The following is a 14601-nucleotide window of genomic DNA, read 5'->3' as shown; positions in this document are numbered from 1 at the left end:
TCCTGATGGAGCAGGGCTCGCTGGCGAATGGCTCACATGCTCCCCTTCTCCAAGACCCAGGCCCACGGGCCGGTTCCCGGCGTATCTTGGGCTAACAGAGACGGGCAAGGGCTCTCTTAAATGCCTTGCACCAAATGAATGGTTGTGTCAGAATGTTTTAAGGGCCTCGTGTGCTGCCTCCTCTGGGAAGCTTTCTCTGCCTGCCCCAACATCTGGCTCCCACGCTGAAGACCGCCCTGGTACATATCTCACCTCCTTGAGGTCAGGAACTATGTCACCTCCAGCTGAGAACCAGAATGAGCACAGGGCCTGGCACATTGAAGACTCTGGCCAAAGGTCTTTTGGGTGAAAAATGCATGAACGTCAATGGTTTTAAAATATCAGCACTGCAAGCAAAAGGAGCCCCGGGTCTGAGGAAGGATGTGCAGGTTAGGCCAGGACGGGCCCAAGCTCTTTCCCTACAAAGCTGGGTGACCTTGAGAAATACTCTGACCTTCCTGGCCCCACTTTGGCCCAGATCCTACGAACAGTTAGTTAGTACGCATCGATTAGGGGTCTGCTGTGTGCACGGCACTAGGGTGGAGGTGCGGATCAGGGGGCCACACGAGAGAATGAGAAGACACGGTCTCTGCCTTCACAGAGCTCACCTGTGGTTGAACGCACCCACCTGAGAGAAGAGCAACAGCCGGCAGAAGTCAGGACAGGATAGACAGGCAGACCAAAGGTAGGAATGAGAGGATGAAAAAAAGCAGGGTGGAAGTAATCCCGGGACGCTTCCTAGAGGAGGTGAGTTCTGAACTGTAGACCCAGGACATTAGTCTCATTCTTCCATTCGCCCATCTGTTGGAGCAGACATTGTTGCAGCCTTTGATGACACAATGGTAAACAAACACTGTCCTTCCTTCCAGCAGCTTACAGCCTCAACTCAGGTGACCACATAATCTGAGATGCGGCCTGATAGATAGAGAGACCACATGCCAGAAACAGGAAGAGCATCTCAGAAGGGTAGCCTGAAAGAAATACAGAAATCTTCCAGGAGAATCTGAGCTTCTAAGGGAGCAGGAGACACAGTTAATGAGAAGGGGCAGGAGGAACCCTTATAAGGCAACAGGTGCCTGACCGATAAACAAGGTTAATGAGGTCCTGTTGTTTCTCCAGGTTCTTGGTGACCTCACCTTTGACCAACAATTTCCTGGCACTGGCTCAGGCTGCCAAGGGGGGTAGGGGGGAGGAAGAAGAGGGTAAACAGCAGGTGAGGCCAAAGGTGACTCTGGAAGGCAAGGGGCACATTCCGAAAAGTCTCCCCAGCCTGAGGCCTGCGGCAGAGCCCAAAGTCCGATCTCGAACCCACACCTGCATTCCAGCCATCTAAAGAGACCACAAACACCTGAGAACCCACCAGAAAGAATGCTTTCAGCTGCTTGGGAATTCCTCCCCTCCGCAACTCCACAGCCCAGTCCCCCAGCTCCCCAAGAGCCCCCTTCTCCAGGAGGCCTTCTGGATTGATGGAAGGAGCTGAGGATTTCCGTCTGGGCATGACCTCCTCCCCCTCCTCCTCCTCCTCCTCTTCTCCCTTCTCCTTACTCCCCCTGGCCCAGACTGCCAGTGGGAGACCCCGAGAACCAGCAGCTGGGTTCCAGGCGCACTCTGCCACCCACAGGCTGTGTGACCTGGGGCAAGTCACCCAACCTCCCCGAACCTTTGTTTGGGGCTTCGTCATCTGGAAAACAGAGATGCTGACAGGGAACGCTTTCACGGGGCTTTCAGAAAGAATAAAGGAGATAATGTACATGGAATAAAAGTAGGCATTATTATTCTAAATGCTGGCAGCTACCCTAGTATCACCCAAACTTCTAATTTACTGAAGAGTAAACAGGTCCAGAAAAGACACGAAAAAATTAGGGAATAGGGTACTCTCTCTTCCTCCCCCTTCCTCCTTCTATTACTCGTCTTAGCCTGGCCTTCTAAATATGGGTTCCTAAACTTTAGGGGACACAGAGCCCTTGGAGAACACAAAAGCAAAGAACATTCCCTCCCCCAGATACATTCATTGGCATACCCACCCCCCCAAGTCCATGCGAATAATTTCAGGAGTTCGTTGGCCTCAGGCTGGAGATGCTTGCTCTGTGACAGACTAGGAGAGGCGGCCACAGTCCCCAGGCCATGCTTCCACAGTCACAGCTCCGGGGAAGCAAGAAATGACAAGGGGCAAATCCCAAACTTCAGGGAGAAAACCTCAGCCAAAGGGTCCCCCAAAGCCAGTCCTCAAGGCCCTGGGAAGGAAGTCCCATCTGAGCCCCCTCCAAACTGCTTACCATCCTCTCCTTGCCCCCACCCATTCGCAATCCACAAAGACCCCCTGAGCTAGTTCATTCCATTCTGGTTCTTGAAAGTCAAACAGAATCTGAGAGACTATCTGTGCAAACCTCCTTTATCTTTCCGGATGAGGAATACAAACAACAAAAGAGAGACGGACTTGCTTGAGGTCACCTGGATAATCAGCACAGGAGCCAGGCTGAAGTAACCAACTCAGCCCCCCCCCCCCCCCCGTGTGCGCCAAGAACCTACTGTGTGTTCCGGGGCCCTGCTGGCAGGGGTGGGGCCGCCAAGGATTGATGAGCCGCAACTTGATTGACCAAGCAAGCCTAAAATCCTTGGAATGAGAGCGCAAACAGGTTACCAAGCCCCTGATTGAGTAAGAGAGGTTGCAAAATCTCTCCAAGCTTAGCAAAGACAGAGTTGGAACGTCCATCCATCCATCTATCAATTCATTCGTTCGTTCGTTCATTCATTCAACAAATACGTATGGAACCCAAACACTAGGCATGAGCATGCAGTGGTCAATCACCCAGATGAGGTGCCTGCTCTCCTGGAATCCTCTCCTGCTCTCCTGGAAAGACAATAAACAGGTAAACAAATAAAATTAATTTAGCTAGTGATGAATACTACGAAGAAAATAAAACATGATGTAATTGTTGACATGATTGATATCATTCAGGGGAGGTGCTCAAGGGAGGCCTCTTGGAGGAGGTGATGTTTGAGCTGAGTCCTAAAAGGTGAGGAGGAGGCATCCATGAAAAGGCGTGGAGCCAGAATGTTCTAGAAGGAGGGAACAGCAAGTGCAAAGTCCCTAAGGCAGACATGAAACTGACATGTTCAAGGAACGAAGAGATCAGTGTGTACAGGGGGTGAGAGGGGCCTCCAGGAGGTGGAAGAGGTGGTCGGGAAGCAGGTAAGGAGGGCAGGCTTTACGCGGCGAGTGGGGAGGGTTTAGGCAGAGAGGCGGCGCGGTGTCAGAGCTCATCCTGGCTGCTGGGTGGGGCACGAACTGGAGGGACTGGTGGGGAACAAGGAAGCCACAGAACCCAGGAGAGATGGTGGGAAGAGTGGGGCAAGGGATGGAAATATTTTTGAAGTAGAACAGGCCTCCGGATTGCTGATGGATTTGGACGTGGGGTTCAAGCAAAAGTGGAGATCAAATATGAAAGCCAGGCTTGGGGCCTGAGCGACCACGGGGGTGGCGGTATGTTTCCAGGAACAGGAAAGTAACGGGATACAAGGGAAGCCAAGGGTTACCAGTCGTGTTTTCAGGGAAAAAAGCTCAATGTCCTTTGCTCACAATCTGTTCCATTAATGTGGGGCACATAAGAGGGTCCACATGACAATAAAAGATAGAGCCTTTTCAAGAATTCAAAGGAGCTTGTGACAGAGGCTGGGGAGGCAGAGGCCTGGCTCTGAAAATGGTCAAAATCTCCCGAAGTGTACCCAGCACAGTAGAATTTCAAAACTGTTTTCCTTCTGGGTTTTCTACACCGTGCGGCGGGCAGCCAGGCCGGGCGGCCAGGGACAGTGGGGCTGGCAAGGCCGCCTCGGGCTTGGTGTTCGCGGCTCTTTAAGTCTTACTCACTCTCTCAGCCCATTTTCATGTTATACAAATGCAATCACTGGATTTGGCCATGTTCTTTTTCATAAGTCAGGAGTTTCTTTTTATTGGAAAAAACTACCATCTGGGATCGAATACAAAACCGCACTCTCGGTGCCACCTTCCCAGGGAAACACGGGCATTAGACCCTGCAGCCAGAGCTCCCGCGGGGCCCTTCCTGGGTCGCGGGGTGATGCTGACCGTCTCCCCTATGCCTGTTAGGGCAGACCCCAGAGAAAGACAACAGATTCCTCCTCTAGGGATTCTGGGTGGGAAACTCAGAAACTGTATCCTGTAAGGCCTCACTGGATGCCCCCCCACAAAGCCCCTGGGGTCTTGACCGGCCCATCTCAGCTCCGCCTCAGCCCTGCCTCTCACCTGGGCCTCTGCTGACCCCTGCCACATCCTTCCTCTTTCTTTTCCATCCCAGTCCTTCCACGTGATCCTTGTCCACAGCTTTTTTTTTTTTTTTAAGATTTTATGTATTTATTTGAGAGAGAAGGAGAGTGAGCCAGAGAGCACAAGCAGGGGGCACGCGGAGAGGCAGAAGGAGAGGCAGACTCCCCGCTGAGCAGGGAGCCCGACGCGGGGCTCGATCCCAGACCTGGGATCATGACCTAAGCCGAAGGCAGACGCTCAAACAAGTGAGCCCCCAGGGGCCCCAGTCCTTGTCTACTTCTGACTAGAGGTGTCCGATGGTCTTCCTCGTGTGCCGCTCCAGCACGAGGCCACCTCCTCCAGAAAGCCCCCAGTGGTTAAGCCTGATGCCATCAACCTGGTAGTACAGTTTCTGGCCTTTTTACCCCTCTCTGCTCTGTATGCAGATGTGTGGTCATCGTGGAGAGAAAGAGTGTGTGTGTGTGTGTGTCTGTAGGCTCGGATGAGCATGTCTCCCACTCAGATGGAGGGGTGTCTTAAGGGGCCTCAGAGTGACCAGAGGACATCCCCCAATCCTCTTCTGCTGGAACTCCCTCCAACCCCATATGGGCCTATTCCTGGTCATTGTCCTGCCTTTCTGCTCTCCCCGGTCCCTTCCATCCAGCCAGCAAATATTTCCTGGGTGCCTACTCTGAGCCAGACAAGTGCCAGGAGCACACAAGTGAAGGAGGTGGACAAGGCCCCGGCTGTCGCAGAACTGTCGTTCCCAGCAGGGGGACAGATCATAAACAGAGCCCCTGATGGGGGAGTGGTAAGTAGTAAAGGCAGAGAGAACAGGTCCCCCTGTAGGGACAGGCGCTAGTCCCTCTCTCAATAAGACGAGCACCTACTGTGTGCTGGATGCTGTTCCAGGGACTTCAGATACATCCGTGAACAAAACAGAGACCCTTGCCTTGTGGAAGTTGCATTCCAGTTGGTGGGGGCGGAGCATGACACTGTACTGTGCATGTGTCAAATAAGTACACTTTATAACGTGAGGGCGTTAGAAAGCGACCCGCATTCAGGCAAAAGAGTAAGGTGAGAGACGAGAGTGTGGGGGACATGTTGCCATTTTAATCAGGCAGCTCAGGGGAGGCCTCATTTTGCAGGTGGTATTTGAGCAAAAACTTAAAGAAAGTGAGGGAGTTAGTCCTCTAGAAAGCTGGAGAAAGAACATTCCAGGCACAGGAGAAAGGTCATGCAAAGGCCCTGGTGCACGAGCATGCCGCATATGTTTGAAGGACAGCAAGGGGGCCTGTGGGGTTCAAGCCCTGGAAGGGGAGGAGCTGAAGACGGAAGTCAGGGAGGCAGCCAGTCTGGGAAGGGATCATGGAGGTCCTTGTGAGGGCTTTGGCTTTTACTCTGAGGGAAATGAGGAGCCGCTGCAGGGATTTGAGCCCAAAAGGAACATGACCTGAGCCACCCTTTCCTCACTAAAGGGCGTGATTGTAAAAGTGATGGAGGAGGAGGCTGCTGCTTGAGGTGATGAGGTCAGTGGGTCTCTGAGGAAGAGCGTCTAAGCTGGGGTCTGAGGGGCAGAGATTGGACACCCACCCTTCCTCCCCCTCCTCTTCCTCAGTCTGTCAACCAGGGAGAGGCTTCTGCTGTCTAACTACACCTCTCTCCTCCCCTCACATCTCCTTGCTGCCCCCTCATTCTCTCCCCTCCTCCCTCTCTCCTCTCACCCCCTCACCAACCCTCCCTCTCTCCTCATCTCCCTCCTTCTCCTCACCTCTTTTTGTCTTCAGTGTCACCCCATGAGAATGAGGGCTTCCCCCTTCCTAGGGTTCGTAGGAAACAGTTGTAAAAAGCACTAGGAAAGGCCGCAGCAGGCCCTTGGCAGGAGGGAGGATGGCAGATTACAGTGTCTGGTCGTGGCGGCTCACCCTGTAATCAGCAGGGTGTCTCAGGTGGACAGGGACCCTGGGGCATGCCCTGCCAGGCCGGGACTTCCCATCCCCAGTCCACTGCTCCCCAGTCCCCCACCTCAAGCAGAGGGGAGAGAGAGAGGGCATCTTGCAGGCCTTCCCTCAGCCCAGCCTTCAAGCCTTGATCGGGGGAGAAGCTAAAAGAAAGTTCCAAGCTTTCGAACACAACCCCTCATGGTGCAGAGGGTGGGACCCAAGGACAACAGCACAGCTCCAGGTCACATAGTCAGATTCAAACCCAGGATGCTGTCCACACCCCATGCTGTCTCAACCTGTGGCCCAGGCCTCAGGATCAAGCAGCAAGGCTTTGGAGAGCCTGCCTCAGGCAAAGAAGACAGGGCTGTCAGACACTGTCTAAGGGCAGGGCAGGGCAGGGCAGTGTGCTGCTGGCTGCTGTCTCCAAAGGGCCGGGGAAAACTCTTTCCCATTGACCGTGACCCTGATCCCACACCTCCGGGGGAGTGGAGATGGCTGAGACCAGTAGCCTTCCTGTCCTCTAGGAAAGGAGCCTCACAAGGTCAGCCTCCTGGGTCACCTGTCTGTCCAGGAACAGGGCCAGCTCTTCTCGGCTATCAGGTGCCATGCGTGGCTGTGGCCTCCAGCACCTGAGTCATCTGTGACTCATCGCCCTCTGCCCTTGGTCCCAAGAGGGTTGGGCCCAGTGGACTTGGCATGGGAATGGAATAAGACCTGTCCAGTGTCCCTGGTCCAGGCAGACCTGTCCCTGTCCTCCCTACACTGAGACAGAAATAGTCAGACCCCTCACGGAGGACAGCCAGGTCAACACACATCTGCTCACAGAGGAGCCGGAGCCCTCCCACCCTCACACATACACACACACACGCACCCACACACACGTGTACCCACGCACACATGCACGCACACATACTCCCTCACAGTGCCTTCTCACTCGCACATGTGTTGTGTGGACCCACCCAGAGTCCCCATCTAGCCCAGAGCACAGGTCTGGGAGTAGGGTCTACCCTTACTTCCCTGTATGACCTCAGGGAGGAGTCTTCCCCTTTCCGGACCTCAGTTTCCTCCTCTGATCTGGGACTCACAGACCTCCAACATCCCTTCTAGCCCTAAATCTAAAGAGAGATTTTAGGAAGTGACTTCAGACCTATGGTCAGCCAGTGAGGGAGAGAGCTAGCAGGGTGAAGGTGGAGATGGATGAGGGAAAGGACTCTTCCCTGCTGCTCGCCAGATCATACAACACCTAAGGCTATGGGCAAACACTGCAGGGAACGGGATGGTAATGCCTCTTCCCCAAATCAGCCGGCTCGGGGCCTCCAGGGCCCCACTGTAGTCACCACCTCAAGGAGAAGGGTCAGGGAAATAGACTTCCACAGGCCTCCCGCTCTGACTAGGGCTCCTTGAGGGCAAGGCTGTGTGTGTCTCCTCCCTCAGACTGGGGCTCCCTGAGGCAGGACTGTGTCTCCCCCCTCACACTGGGACTCCCTGAGACAAAGCTGTTCTTTCCCTCAGACTGAAAGCCCATAGGTCAAGAGCTTTTGGGTTTATCTTTTTTTCCCGAAACCAAATCTTTCCCTCCCTGAGTAAGCCTGACCCAACTCCAGGGCCTATTCGCTTTCTGCCACATGAGAGTCGAACCCCAAGATGACAGCACTTACAGAGACAGAGGCAAGCAGTGATATAACAATCTAGCCGTCTGTCTACCAGGTCTTTCCCAACTTCCTCCCGTTTTATCCTCAAATCCTCTCCTGAATGTGGGTCACACCTGGATCTTATTCCCCAGAGGAAAGACAGCGCAGTGAGTTCCAGAAAGCCAGAGATTTGTCAGGTCACACAGCAGAGGGTCCCCAGGCCCTCCCTCTCTGTCATGTGCAGCCACCCAGACTCCACAACTGCTAGAGAGGGCCCCTCCCCCAGCCCCAGGAAGGGGTTAACAGCTTCAGCGAAGGCAGGGTGGAGGGCAGTTGGGAAAGTTGGGAAAGCCAGGGAGGGAGCAGTGTTTCTCCACTTGGCCGGAGCTTCGGTTTCCCAATACAGTATTACTGTGGGGCAGAGACAGGCCACGGGCAGGCCGGGCGCCGCCATGCTGAGGGTCCCGGCACCTACCTCTGTTGCACTGGTGGGGAACCAGCCCCAGCCTCTCAGCGGGGAGGGACCTGGTCTCTGGGGAAGATGGGGGGGGGGCGCCCACAGAGGCAGGAAGACAAGACTACCACCTAGGGCAGTGAAAGAGAGCCCCTGAGAGGGGGCTGCCAGCTGGCCTGGCATCCTTGAGGTGAAGAAGTAGCAGATGCCCATTTCAGGGTCTCCAGCTGCCCCTGCCACCTTCTGTCAACAGCTTCTAAGATAATGGCTTCCTGACAGTTTTGTTTTACCATAACCCATGTGAAAAAATACATCCTACACTCTGACCCCTGAACACATATGAACACACACACCCCAAGAGTTTCACAGAAATAATATTTACCCTTACTACACGCGAGCCTCTCTGAATATTTTCTATGCTCTTTCATATTTAAGAAAAAGCATAATGCTGGCTACAAACCCCTAAGCTGACCTCCTGACCCCCTGACAGATCACAGTCCACAGTTTCGAACACACGGCTCCAAGGTCAGCAGGCTAGATACGTTGCCACTGTCCATAGAGGGACATTGAGGCCCAGAGGGGAATGAGAGCTGCTCAGGGTCACAGGGCTGGTCAGGGACCGAGCCCCAGCCAGAGCTCAGGTGGCTCCCACAGCAGAATTTCCAGAGCCTGGGGACTTCTTGTGACCGCTGCCTGCAAAAACAAGGCTGAGGGAGAGGATTACCATTGGCCAAGCATCAGGAAAGGGAAGAAGGAGGTTTGCTGAGAAGCAGGCTCTCCTACGGCTGCCCTAGGTCCCAGCGCTCAAGACTCTTCCGAGTCTATGGAAAAGGTCAGGCTTGGGGGTCAGGTTCATTTCCCCCAGATAATGGCCTTAATATGATGGGGAGGAGAAATGGTGACACAAAGCCCCTCCCCTCAGGGAGTCCCCAGTCTGAAGAGGGAGACTGCCTCTGGTCTCAGAGAGCTCCTACTTTGTTTCACATCTCTGCTGCAGGCAAAAATTAGGGGCATATCCAGAACAGGGGCCCAAAAGCAATGTCTACACCGGGAACCTTGCTGGCAAAGCAGCAAGAAGGATGAGGAGGAAGGAGAGAAGCATTGAAGCATCTGAAGGGGGGGGCGCCTGGGCGGCTCAGTCTGGTAAGCATCCAACTCTTGATTTCCGCTCAGGGTCGTGAGATCAAGTCCTGAGTCGGCTCTGTGCTCAGTGAGGAGCCTGCTTGAGACTCTCTCTCTCTCTCTGCCTCTCCCTCTGCTCCTCCCCACCTCTGCACTCCTCTCTCTCTCAAATAAATAAGTAAATCTTCAAGGCACCTGAAGGAATCACCTAGGAGGAAGGTCCAGCCACTCCTCTCAGGTAGGGTTGGCAGACTAAGTACAGGATGCTTAACTAGATTTGAATTTCAGACAAGTCATGAGAATTTAACTGAGTGTCCTGTATTTTTATTTGCAGTGTCTGGCAACCCTACCTCCAGGACATTTCCTCTTCATACCTGTCAGGGTCAGGTTGACCAGAAGGCGCTCGTAGGACTAATAGACAGCAGGAGAAGCTCAGGCGTCCAGGTACCCAGTACTGTGGGGGGTAGGGTAAGAAATGAGAGTCCCTAGACCCCCCTCAGCCTCCAGCAGGCCCCCCTCAGACCCACAGACACCACCAGCTTGAGCACCCTCCTCCCCTCCCTCCCCCAGAAGTGTGGCTGTGATGGAGAAGGCCAGGAAAAGCCTTTGGAGTGGGCATGTGGTGGTCGGCAAGGGAGTGAATGGTTTCCTTCGCTCCTTCTCAGCAGCCACACCAGGCCCGTTGAGATAAGAGAGTCTTCAGGGAAACTTCCTTTTAGGCCAAAACCAACGGCTGGGCCTGGCACCTGTGGGCAGTTTCTCTGAAGTCATGGGGTCTGGGGGAGGGTTTACCAGCATCGAGCGGAGCTCTTCCCCCAACTCATGTGTCTTCTGCCCTCCTTCCTCCCTGCACCCCCCAACACAAACCCACAATTTGGGCTTCTAGTATGGCCGCTGGAGTTGGGCAGGGCCAACGGTGTGGCTGAGGTGGCCACAAGCAGAAGGAAAGGGGGAGAGGCAGCCGGCCTCACCGGGAGGGCATTCTCTGAGCTCTCATAACCTCGGCGGGCACAAACGTCCCCTCTTCCAGGCCTAGGAGCAGAGCTAAGTGCTGGGTCCCAGGTCCTGCCTATCCCCGCCCTTCCCCCACCCCCTCCGTTACTAAGAGGAAAGGAAAGCCTGTTTCTGTCTTCCCTTGTGGCTTTCTACACTGGCTGTTTCCACATTCCTTACCGACCAAGGGAGTAAGTCATCTGAGATGCCGAGCCTCTGTTGGGTCCTGTCTATCAGCCTCGAGGAAGCAAGCCCAGAATTGCACCCCATCCTCAGGGAGCGCCCAGCCTGATGACAGAGACCCCGTCCCGGTCCTTAGGGACCCGGACAGAGTGATGTGACTAATGTTCATTTGTTCATTCAACGAATGCTGTATTTTTTGAGTGCCTCCGAAGTGGCAATCACTTTATATTCATTTACCGACTTAATCCACATTAACACCTGGGAGATGGGTGTTACCATGCCCATTTCACAGATAAAGATGGTGAGGCCCAGAGAGGTCAAGGAACTTGCCCCAGGGTCAGACAGCCAGAAATGTCTACTGATGGGAAAAGTCGAGCCCAGCTCTGTGGGCTCCCAAATCCTCTCTTCCCACCACCCTGTGCCCAGTCACGACGGCAACAATTGCTGAACTTTTCTGGGCACCAACGCCATGCCAGTCACCACCCTTGGCCCATCCACATTTCCCGGATTCTCAGGGGTCATGGCACCTGTTTAACAGACAATGGCTAAGACTCAAAGGGTCCTTTTGCCCTAAGACACAGTTTAGAAGTGGTTAGAGTCGGAGCTGGGTTTTAGGTTCGGTTTTTGGACCTCGGGGACCCAGGCTTAGCAGCCGGGATTTGAACCCAGGCGGTCAGGCCAGGCCAGACCAGAAGCGACCCGGGGTTATCAATTCTGTGCTGCCAGACAGAGGGTTATTAATATCTAGGAGGTGACTATTGCGGAATAACCAGCAGCTCCCAGAGGGCCGCTCTGGGTCATGGGACCACGGCCAGGTCAGCCCCCCCTCCCCACCACCCCCATCCCCATGGGGGCCCATCCCGAGAAGCCGGCTCCCTCAGCTGAGCCTCACAGCCCCTGCCCTGGGAGCCCTTACCCAACCAGGCGGCTGCCCCGTGACTGGGAGTGGTGACCCCTGTCACACTTGCATATGTGCGCTAGCCTGTGGATGCGCGGGCGGGAGAAGACCTGTCTTGCCCCGGGAGAGAGGATACCTCGAGAGTGTCTGCTAGGGACAGGCCCTCCCCACAGGATCCCAGCCTCAGGAGGCCCCAGGCCCTAGACACAGGCCCAGCCATCGTCTCTCTTTCTCAAGCTGGATGGAGGGGAGTGAGGGTGGATGGACTGGGAGGAAAGCCTTGGGGAGCAAAGCAGAGGAAACCAGAAGGGGGGATGGAGATTCCCATGCCAGAAGCAAAACTATATGCAAACACCCTCCCTGAATATTTCCCCAGAACGTGTCCTCCCACTGCCTCCCCAGGAAATGGAAGCTTCCAGCTCTCAGCATCCCAGGGAAAGCCTCCTCCACCCTGCCCAGTCCCAGAGGGCTATATCTACGCCACAAACATTCTCCCCCAAAGATCCTGGAACAATCGGACTTTAGTCTTGGGGGGGCTTCTGAGGTGGGAGCCCCCTGAGAGCCTCCTCCACTGGAGGCCCCTCAGATGTAAGCTGGGAACAGTCTGAGAGCAGCTGGCCCAGGCAGCCCCGCCTCAGGCCTCCAGGTTTTCTGCCCAAAGCCCAGCTGTGTCTAGAAGCGTGGACACAAGGCCTCCTCTTTCACACTGGAGACCCTTGGTGTGTTTGGGGGGAACAGGGAGAAAAGAATGGCCTTGTGTTCTGGTCCTGTTCGTGTGTGCATTAATTTCTCAAAAACTCATGGCGCGCCTGCCTTGCACCTGGCCCTGGGTACAGAGCCACAGGGCATCATCCCCGACCGGGAGGGCCTCTCCACACCGCCTCCCCTCAGTGCGACCCCTCTTCCCCACTCGTGGGCTCCAGGGCTGAACCCGCGCTGGCTTGCCTCACCTCTCAGCGAGAGAGGAAGCATCTATACTTGCAAAGATCGGTATAAAACCTGGTTGTGGTATTTCAGTTTAAAAATGTAAAAGTGAGGGGGCGCCTGGGTGGCTCAGTCGGTTAAGCAGGAGACTCTTGATTTCAGCTCGGGTCCTGGTCTCAGGGTTGTGGGATTGAAGCCCCTTGTCGGGCTCTGCCCTCAGTGCGGAGTTTGCTTGTCCTTCGCCTTCCCCCTGCCTCTCCCCCACCACACGTGCAAGCACGTGCTCTTTTGCGCGCTCTCTCTCTCAAATAGCTGAAATCTTTAAAAAAATTTTTTAAGTGAGGAGGAAAAAAACCAACCAAATTATACCAAAGTAGGTACTCAGAGAAGAAAAAGACATTGAGGTGGGGACTAGACATAACAACATAATTATAAAGACTGGTTTTGAGCACATCCTACGTACCAGGCACTGTATTAGGTACTTTGACATGTCAACATCGCCTCTTCTCCTCGAGCTCACGATGCCAGTGTGACTGTCCCCACTTCAGAGAAGAGAAAGTTAAGATGTGGAGGGATGGTTTAGCCAGTGGCTGACCCAGGCTTCTGACCTAGATCTGTCAGAGGGCTTGGTGGGGCTCAGGGCAGCCCACACTGGCTCTGGCAGGGGCACCAGCAGGGCCCCGCAGGCCATCACCTCATTTGCCCGCGAGACTTCCAGTCCCGGGATGATGGCGTCAGCTGTACACAGGATGGGGAGCGGGGACGTGGTCTCCCTGCAGGGATCCTGAGGAGGGGATGAATGAGGTTCTCAGACCTTCCCAGGAGAGGGAACAGGCTGGGCCCCAAAAGGGGGACACAGGTTGGCTTCTGTCCCACATGGAGCCAGACCCAGAGACCGTGAGGGGATGTGTGTCAGGGCCCAGACTGGTGAGCTATGCTCAGCTCTTGACAAATGGAGAGAGAAGCCTTGTGGGACCTACAAATGTGTGTTGGGAGAAGGGGGAAGGATGGGGATGCAGGCCCCAGAAGGCTCATCAGGCACCCATACCCTGTGATTCAAACACCTACCATGGGCAAGCAAAGGCAAGGGTAACTTCGTAAGAGTGGTTTCCATCTTAGTCAACAAAGAAGTGTCTGCTGGCGGGGCTTCTGTCTCCTCCCTCAGACTAGAACCTCTGTGAGGACAGGGCGCAAGCTGAGGGCAAGGGCCATGTCACCCCTCAGACTGGGGGCTACCTGAGGGCAGCACTTTACTTCTTTCACTAACAGACTACCACCCCTCCATCCCACCACCACCAATGCCAAATGCAACGTTTTAAAAGCTGTTTCAGAACTCAGGCCTCTTGTCCTGAAGTGACTCAGGCCCAGCCCTCCCCCCCTAGCTAGGTGCCTTGGCCCGATGGGTCCTTTCCCTATGAACTACTGCTCCCCTCCATTCTAGCTCCTCCCCCTTCTGAGTGGCTTCTGTCCCCTCCTCTGCAGATGCTCAGGCCAGGCCCTATCTTCACTTTGCATTTTCCCTTTCCAAGCAGATTATAAATATTTACTGATTCCTTCCCTCCCCTCCCCGATTCCCCGAGTCCTGACGGATGATGGCCTGTGGATGTGGCTGAATTGTCTCTCTCCCAACAATTCTGAAGCCAACCCAGCAGGGCCTCTCAAGGATCACCTCCTCCATCCCCCATCTCTAGGTTGGGGTGTGCTGAACCCACCCCTAGTAAAGGAGAGGTCATTCTATGCCAGGGCACAGCGCATACAGCTGGTATTCCATACATGCTGGATGATGGGAGGGAGAAGGGAGGGAAGGAAAGGAAAAGATTCCATTGGCTTTTCTTCCAAATTCCTTGCACTTTTCCCTCTGCCAGTTCTTCTTAACCTCTAGCCTCTCCCCCTCATGCTGTGGATGAGACCCACTTCGTCCTTGTGAGATCTCGATAGAACTGACTTGCTTTCCTCATTCCAAAACTTTGGGCAATACTTTGTCCTGCCTTGGGCAGCCCTTGTCCTGAGCCTTCCCACCAGACTTCCCACCCAGACACCCGGTCTCTAGGTCTGTTTTATCTATGTCCTTCCTTCCTCAAACCTCGCTCTACCCCCGAGACCATCACACATACCAGTAAAACACTAGGCGTGGGAAGGGACAAAGGTCCTAG

This window comes from Ursus arctos, unplaced genomic scaffold, assembly GCF_023065955.2.
Source record: "Ursus arctos isolate Adak ecotype North America unplaced genomic scaffold, UrsArc2.0 scaffold_29, whole genome shotgun sequence".
NCBI classification, from domain to species: domain Eukaryota; kingdom Metazoa; phylum Chordata; class Mammalia; order Carnivora; family Ursidae; genus Ursus; species Ursus arctos.
The sequence above is the reverse complement of the archived record's forward strand: the minus strand, read 5'-3'. Positions refer to the sequence as shown.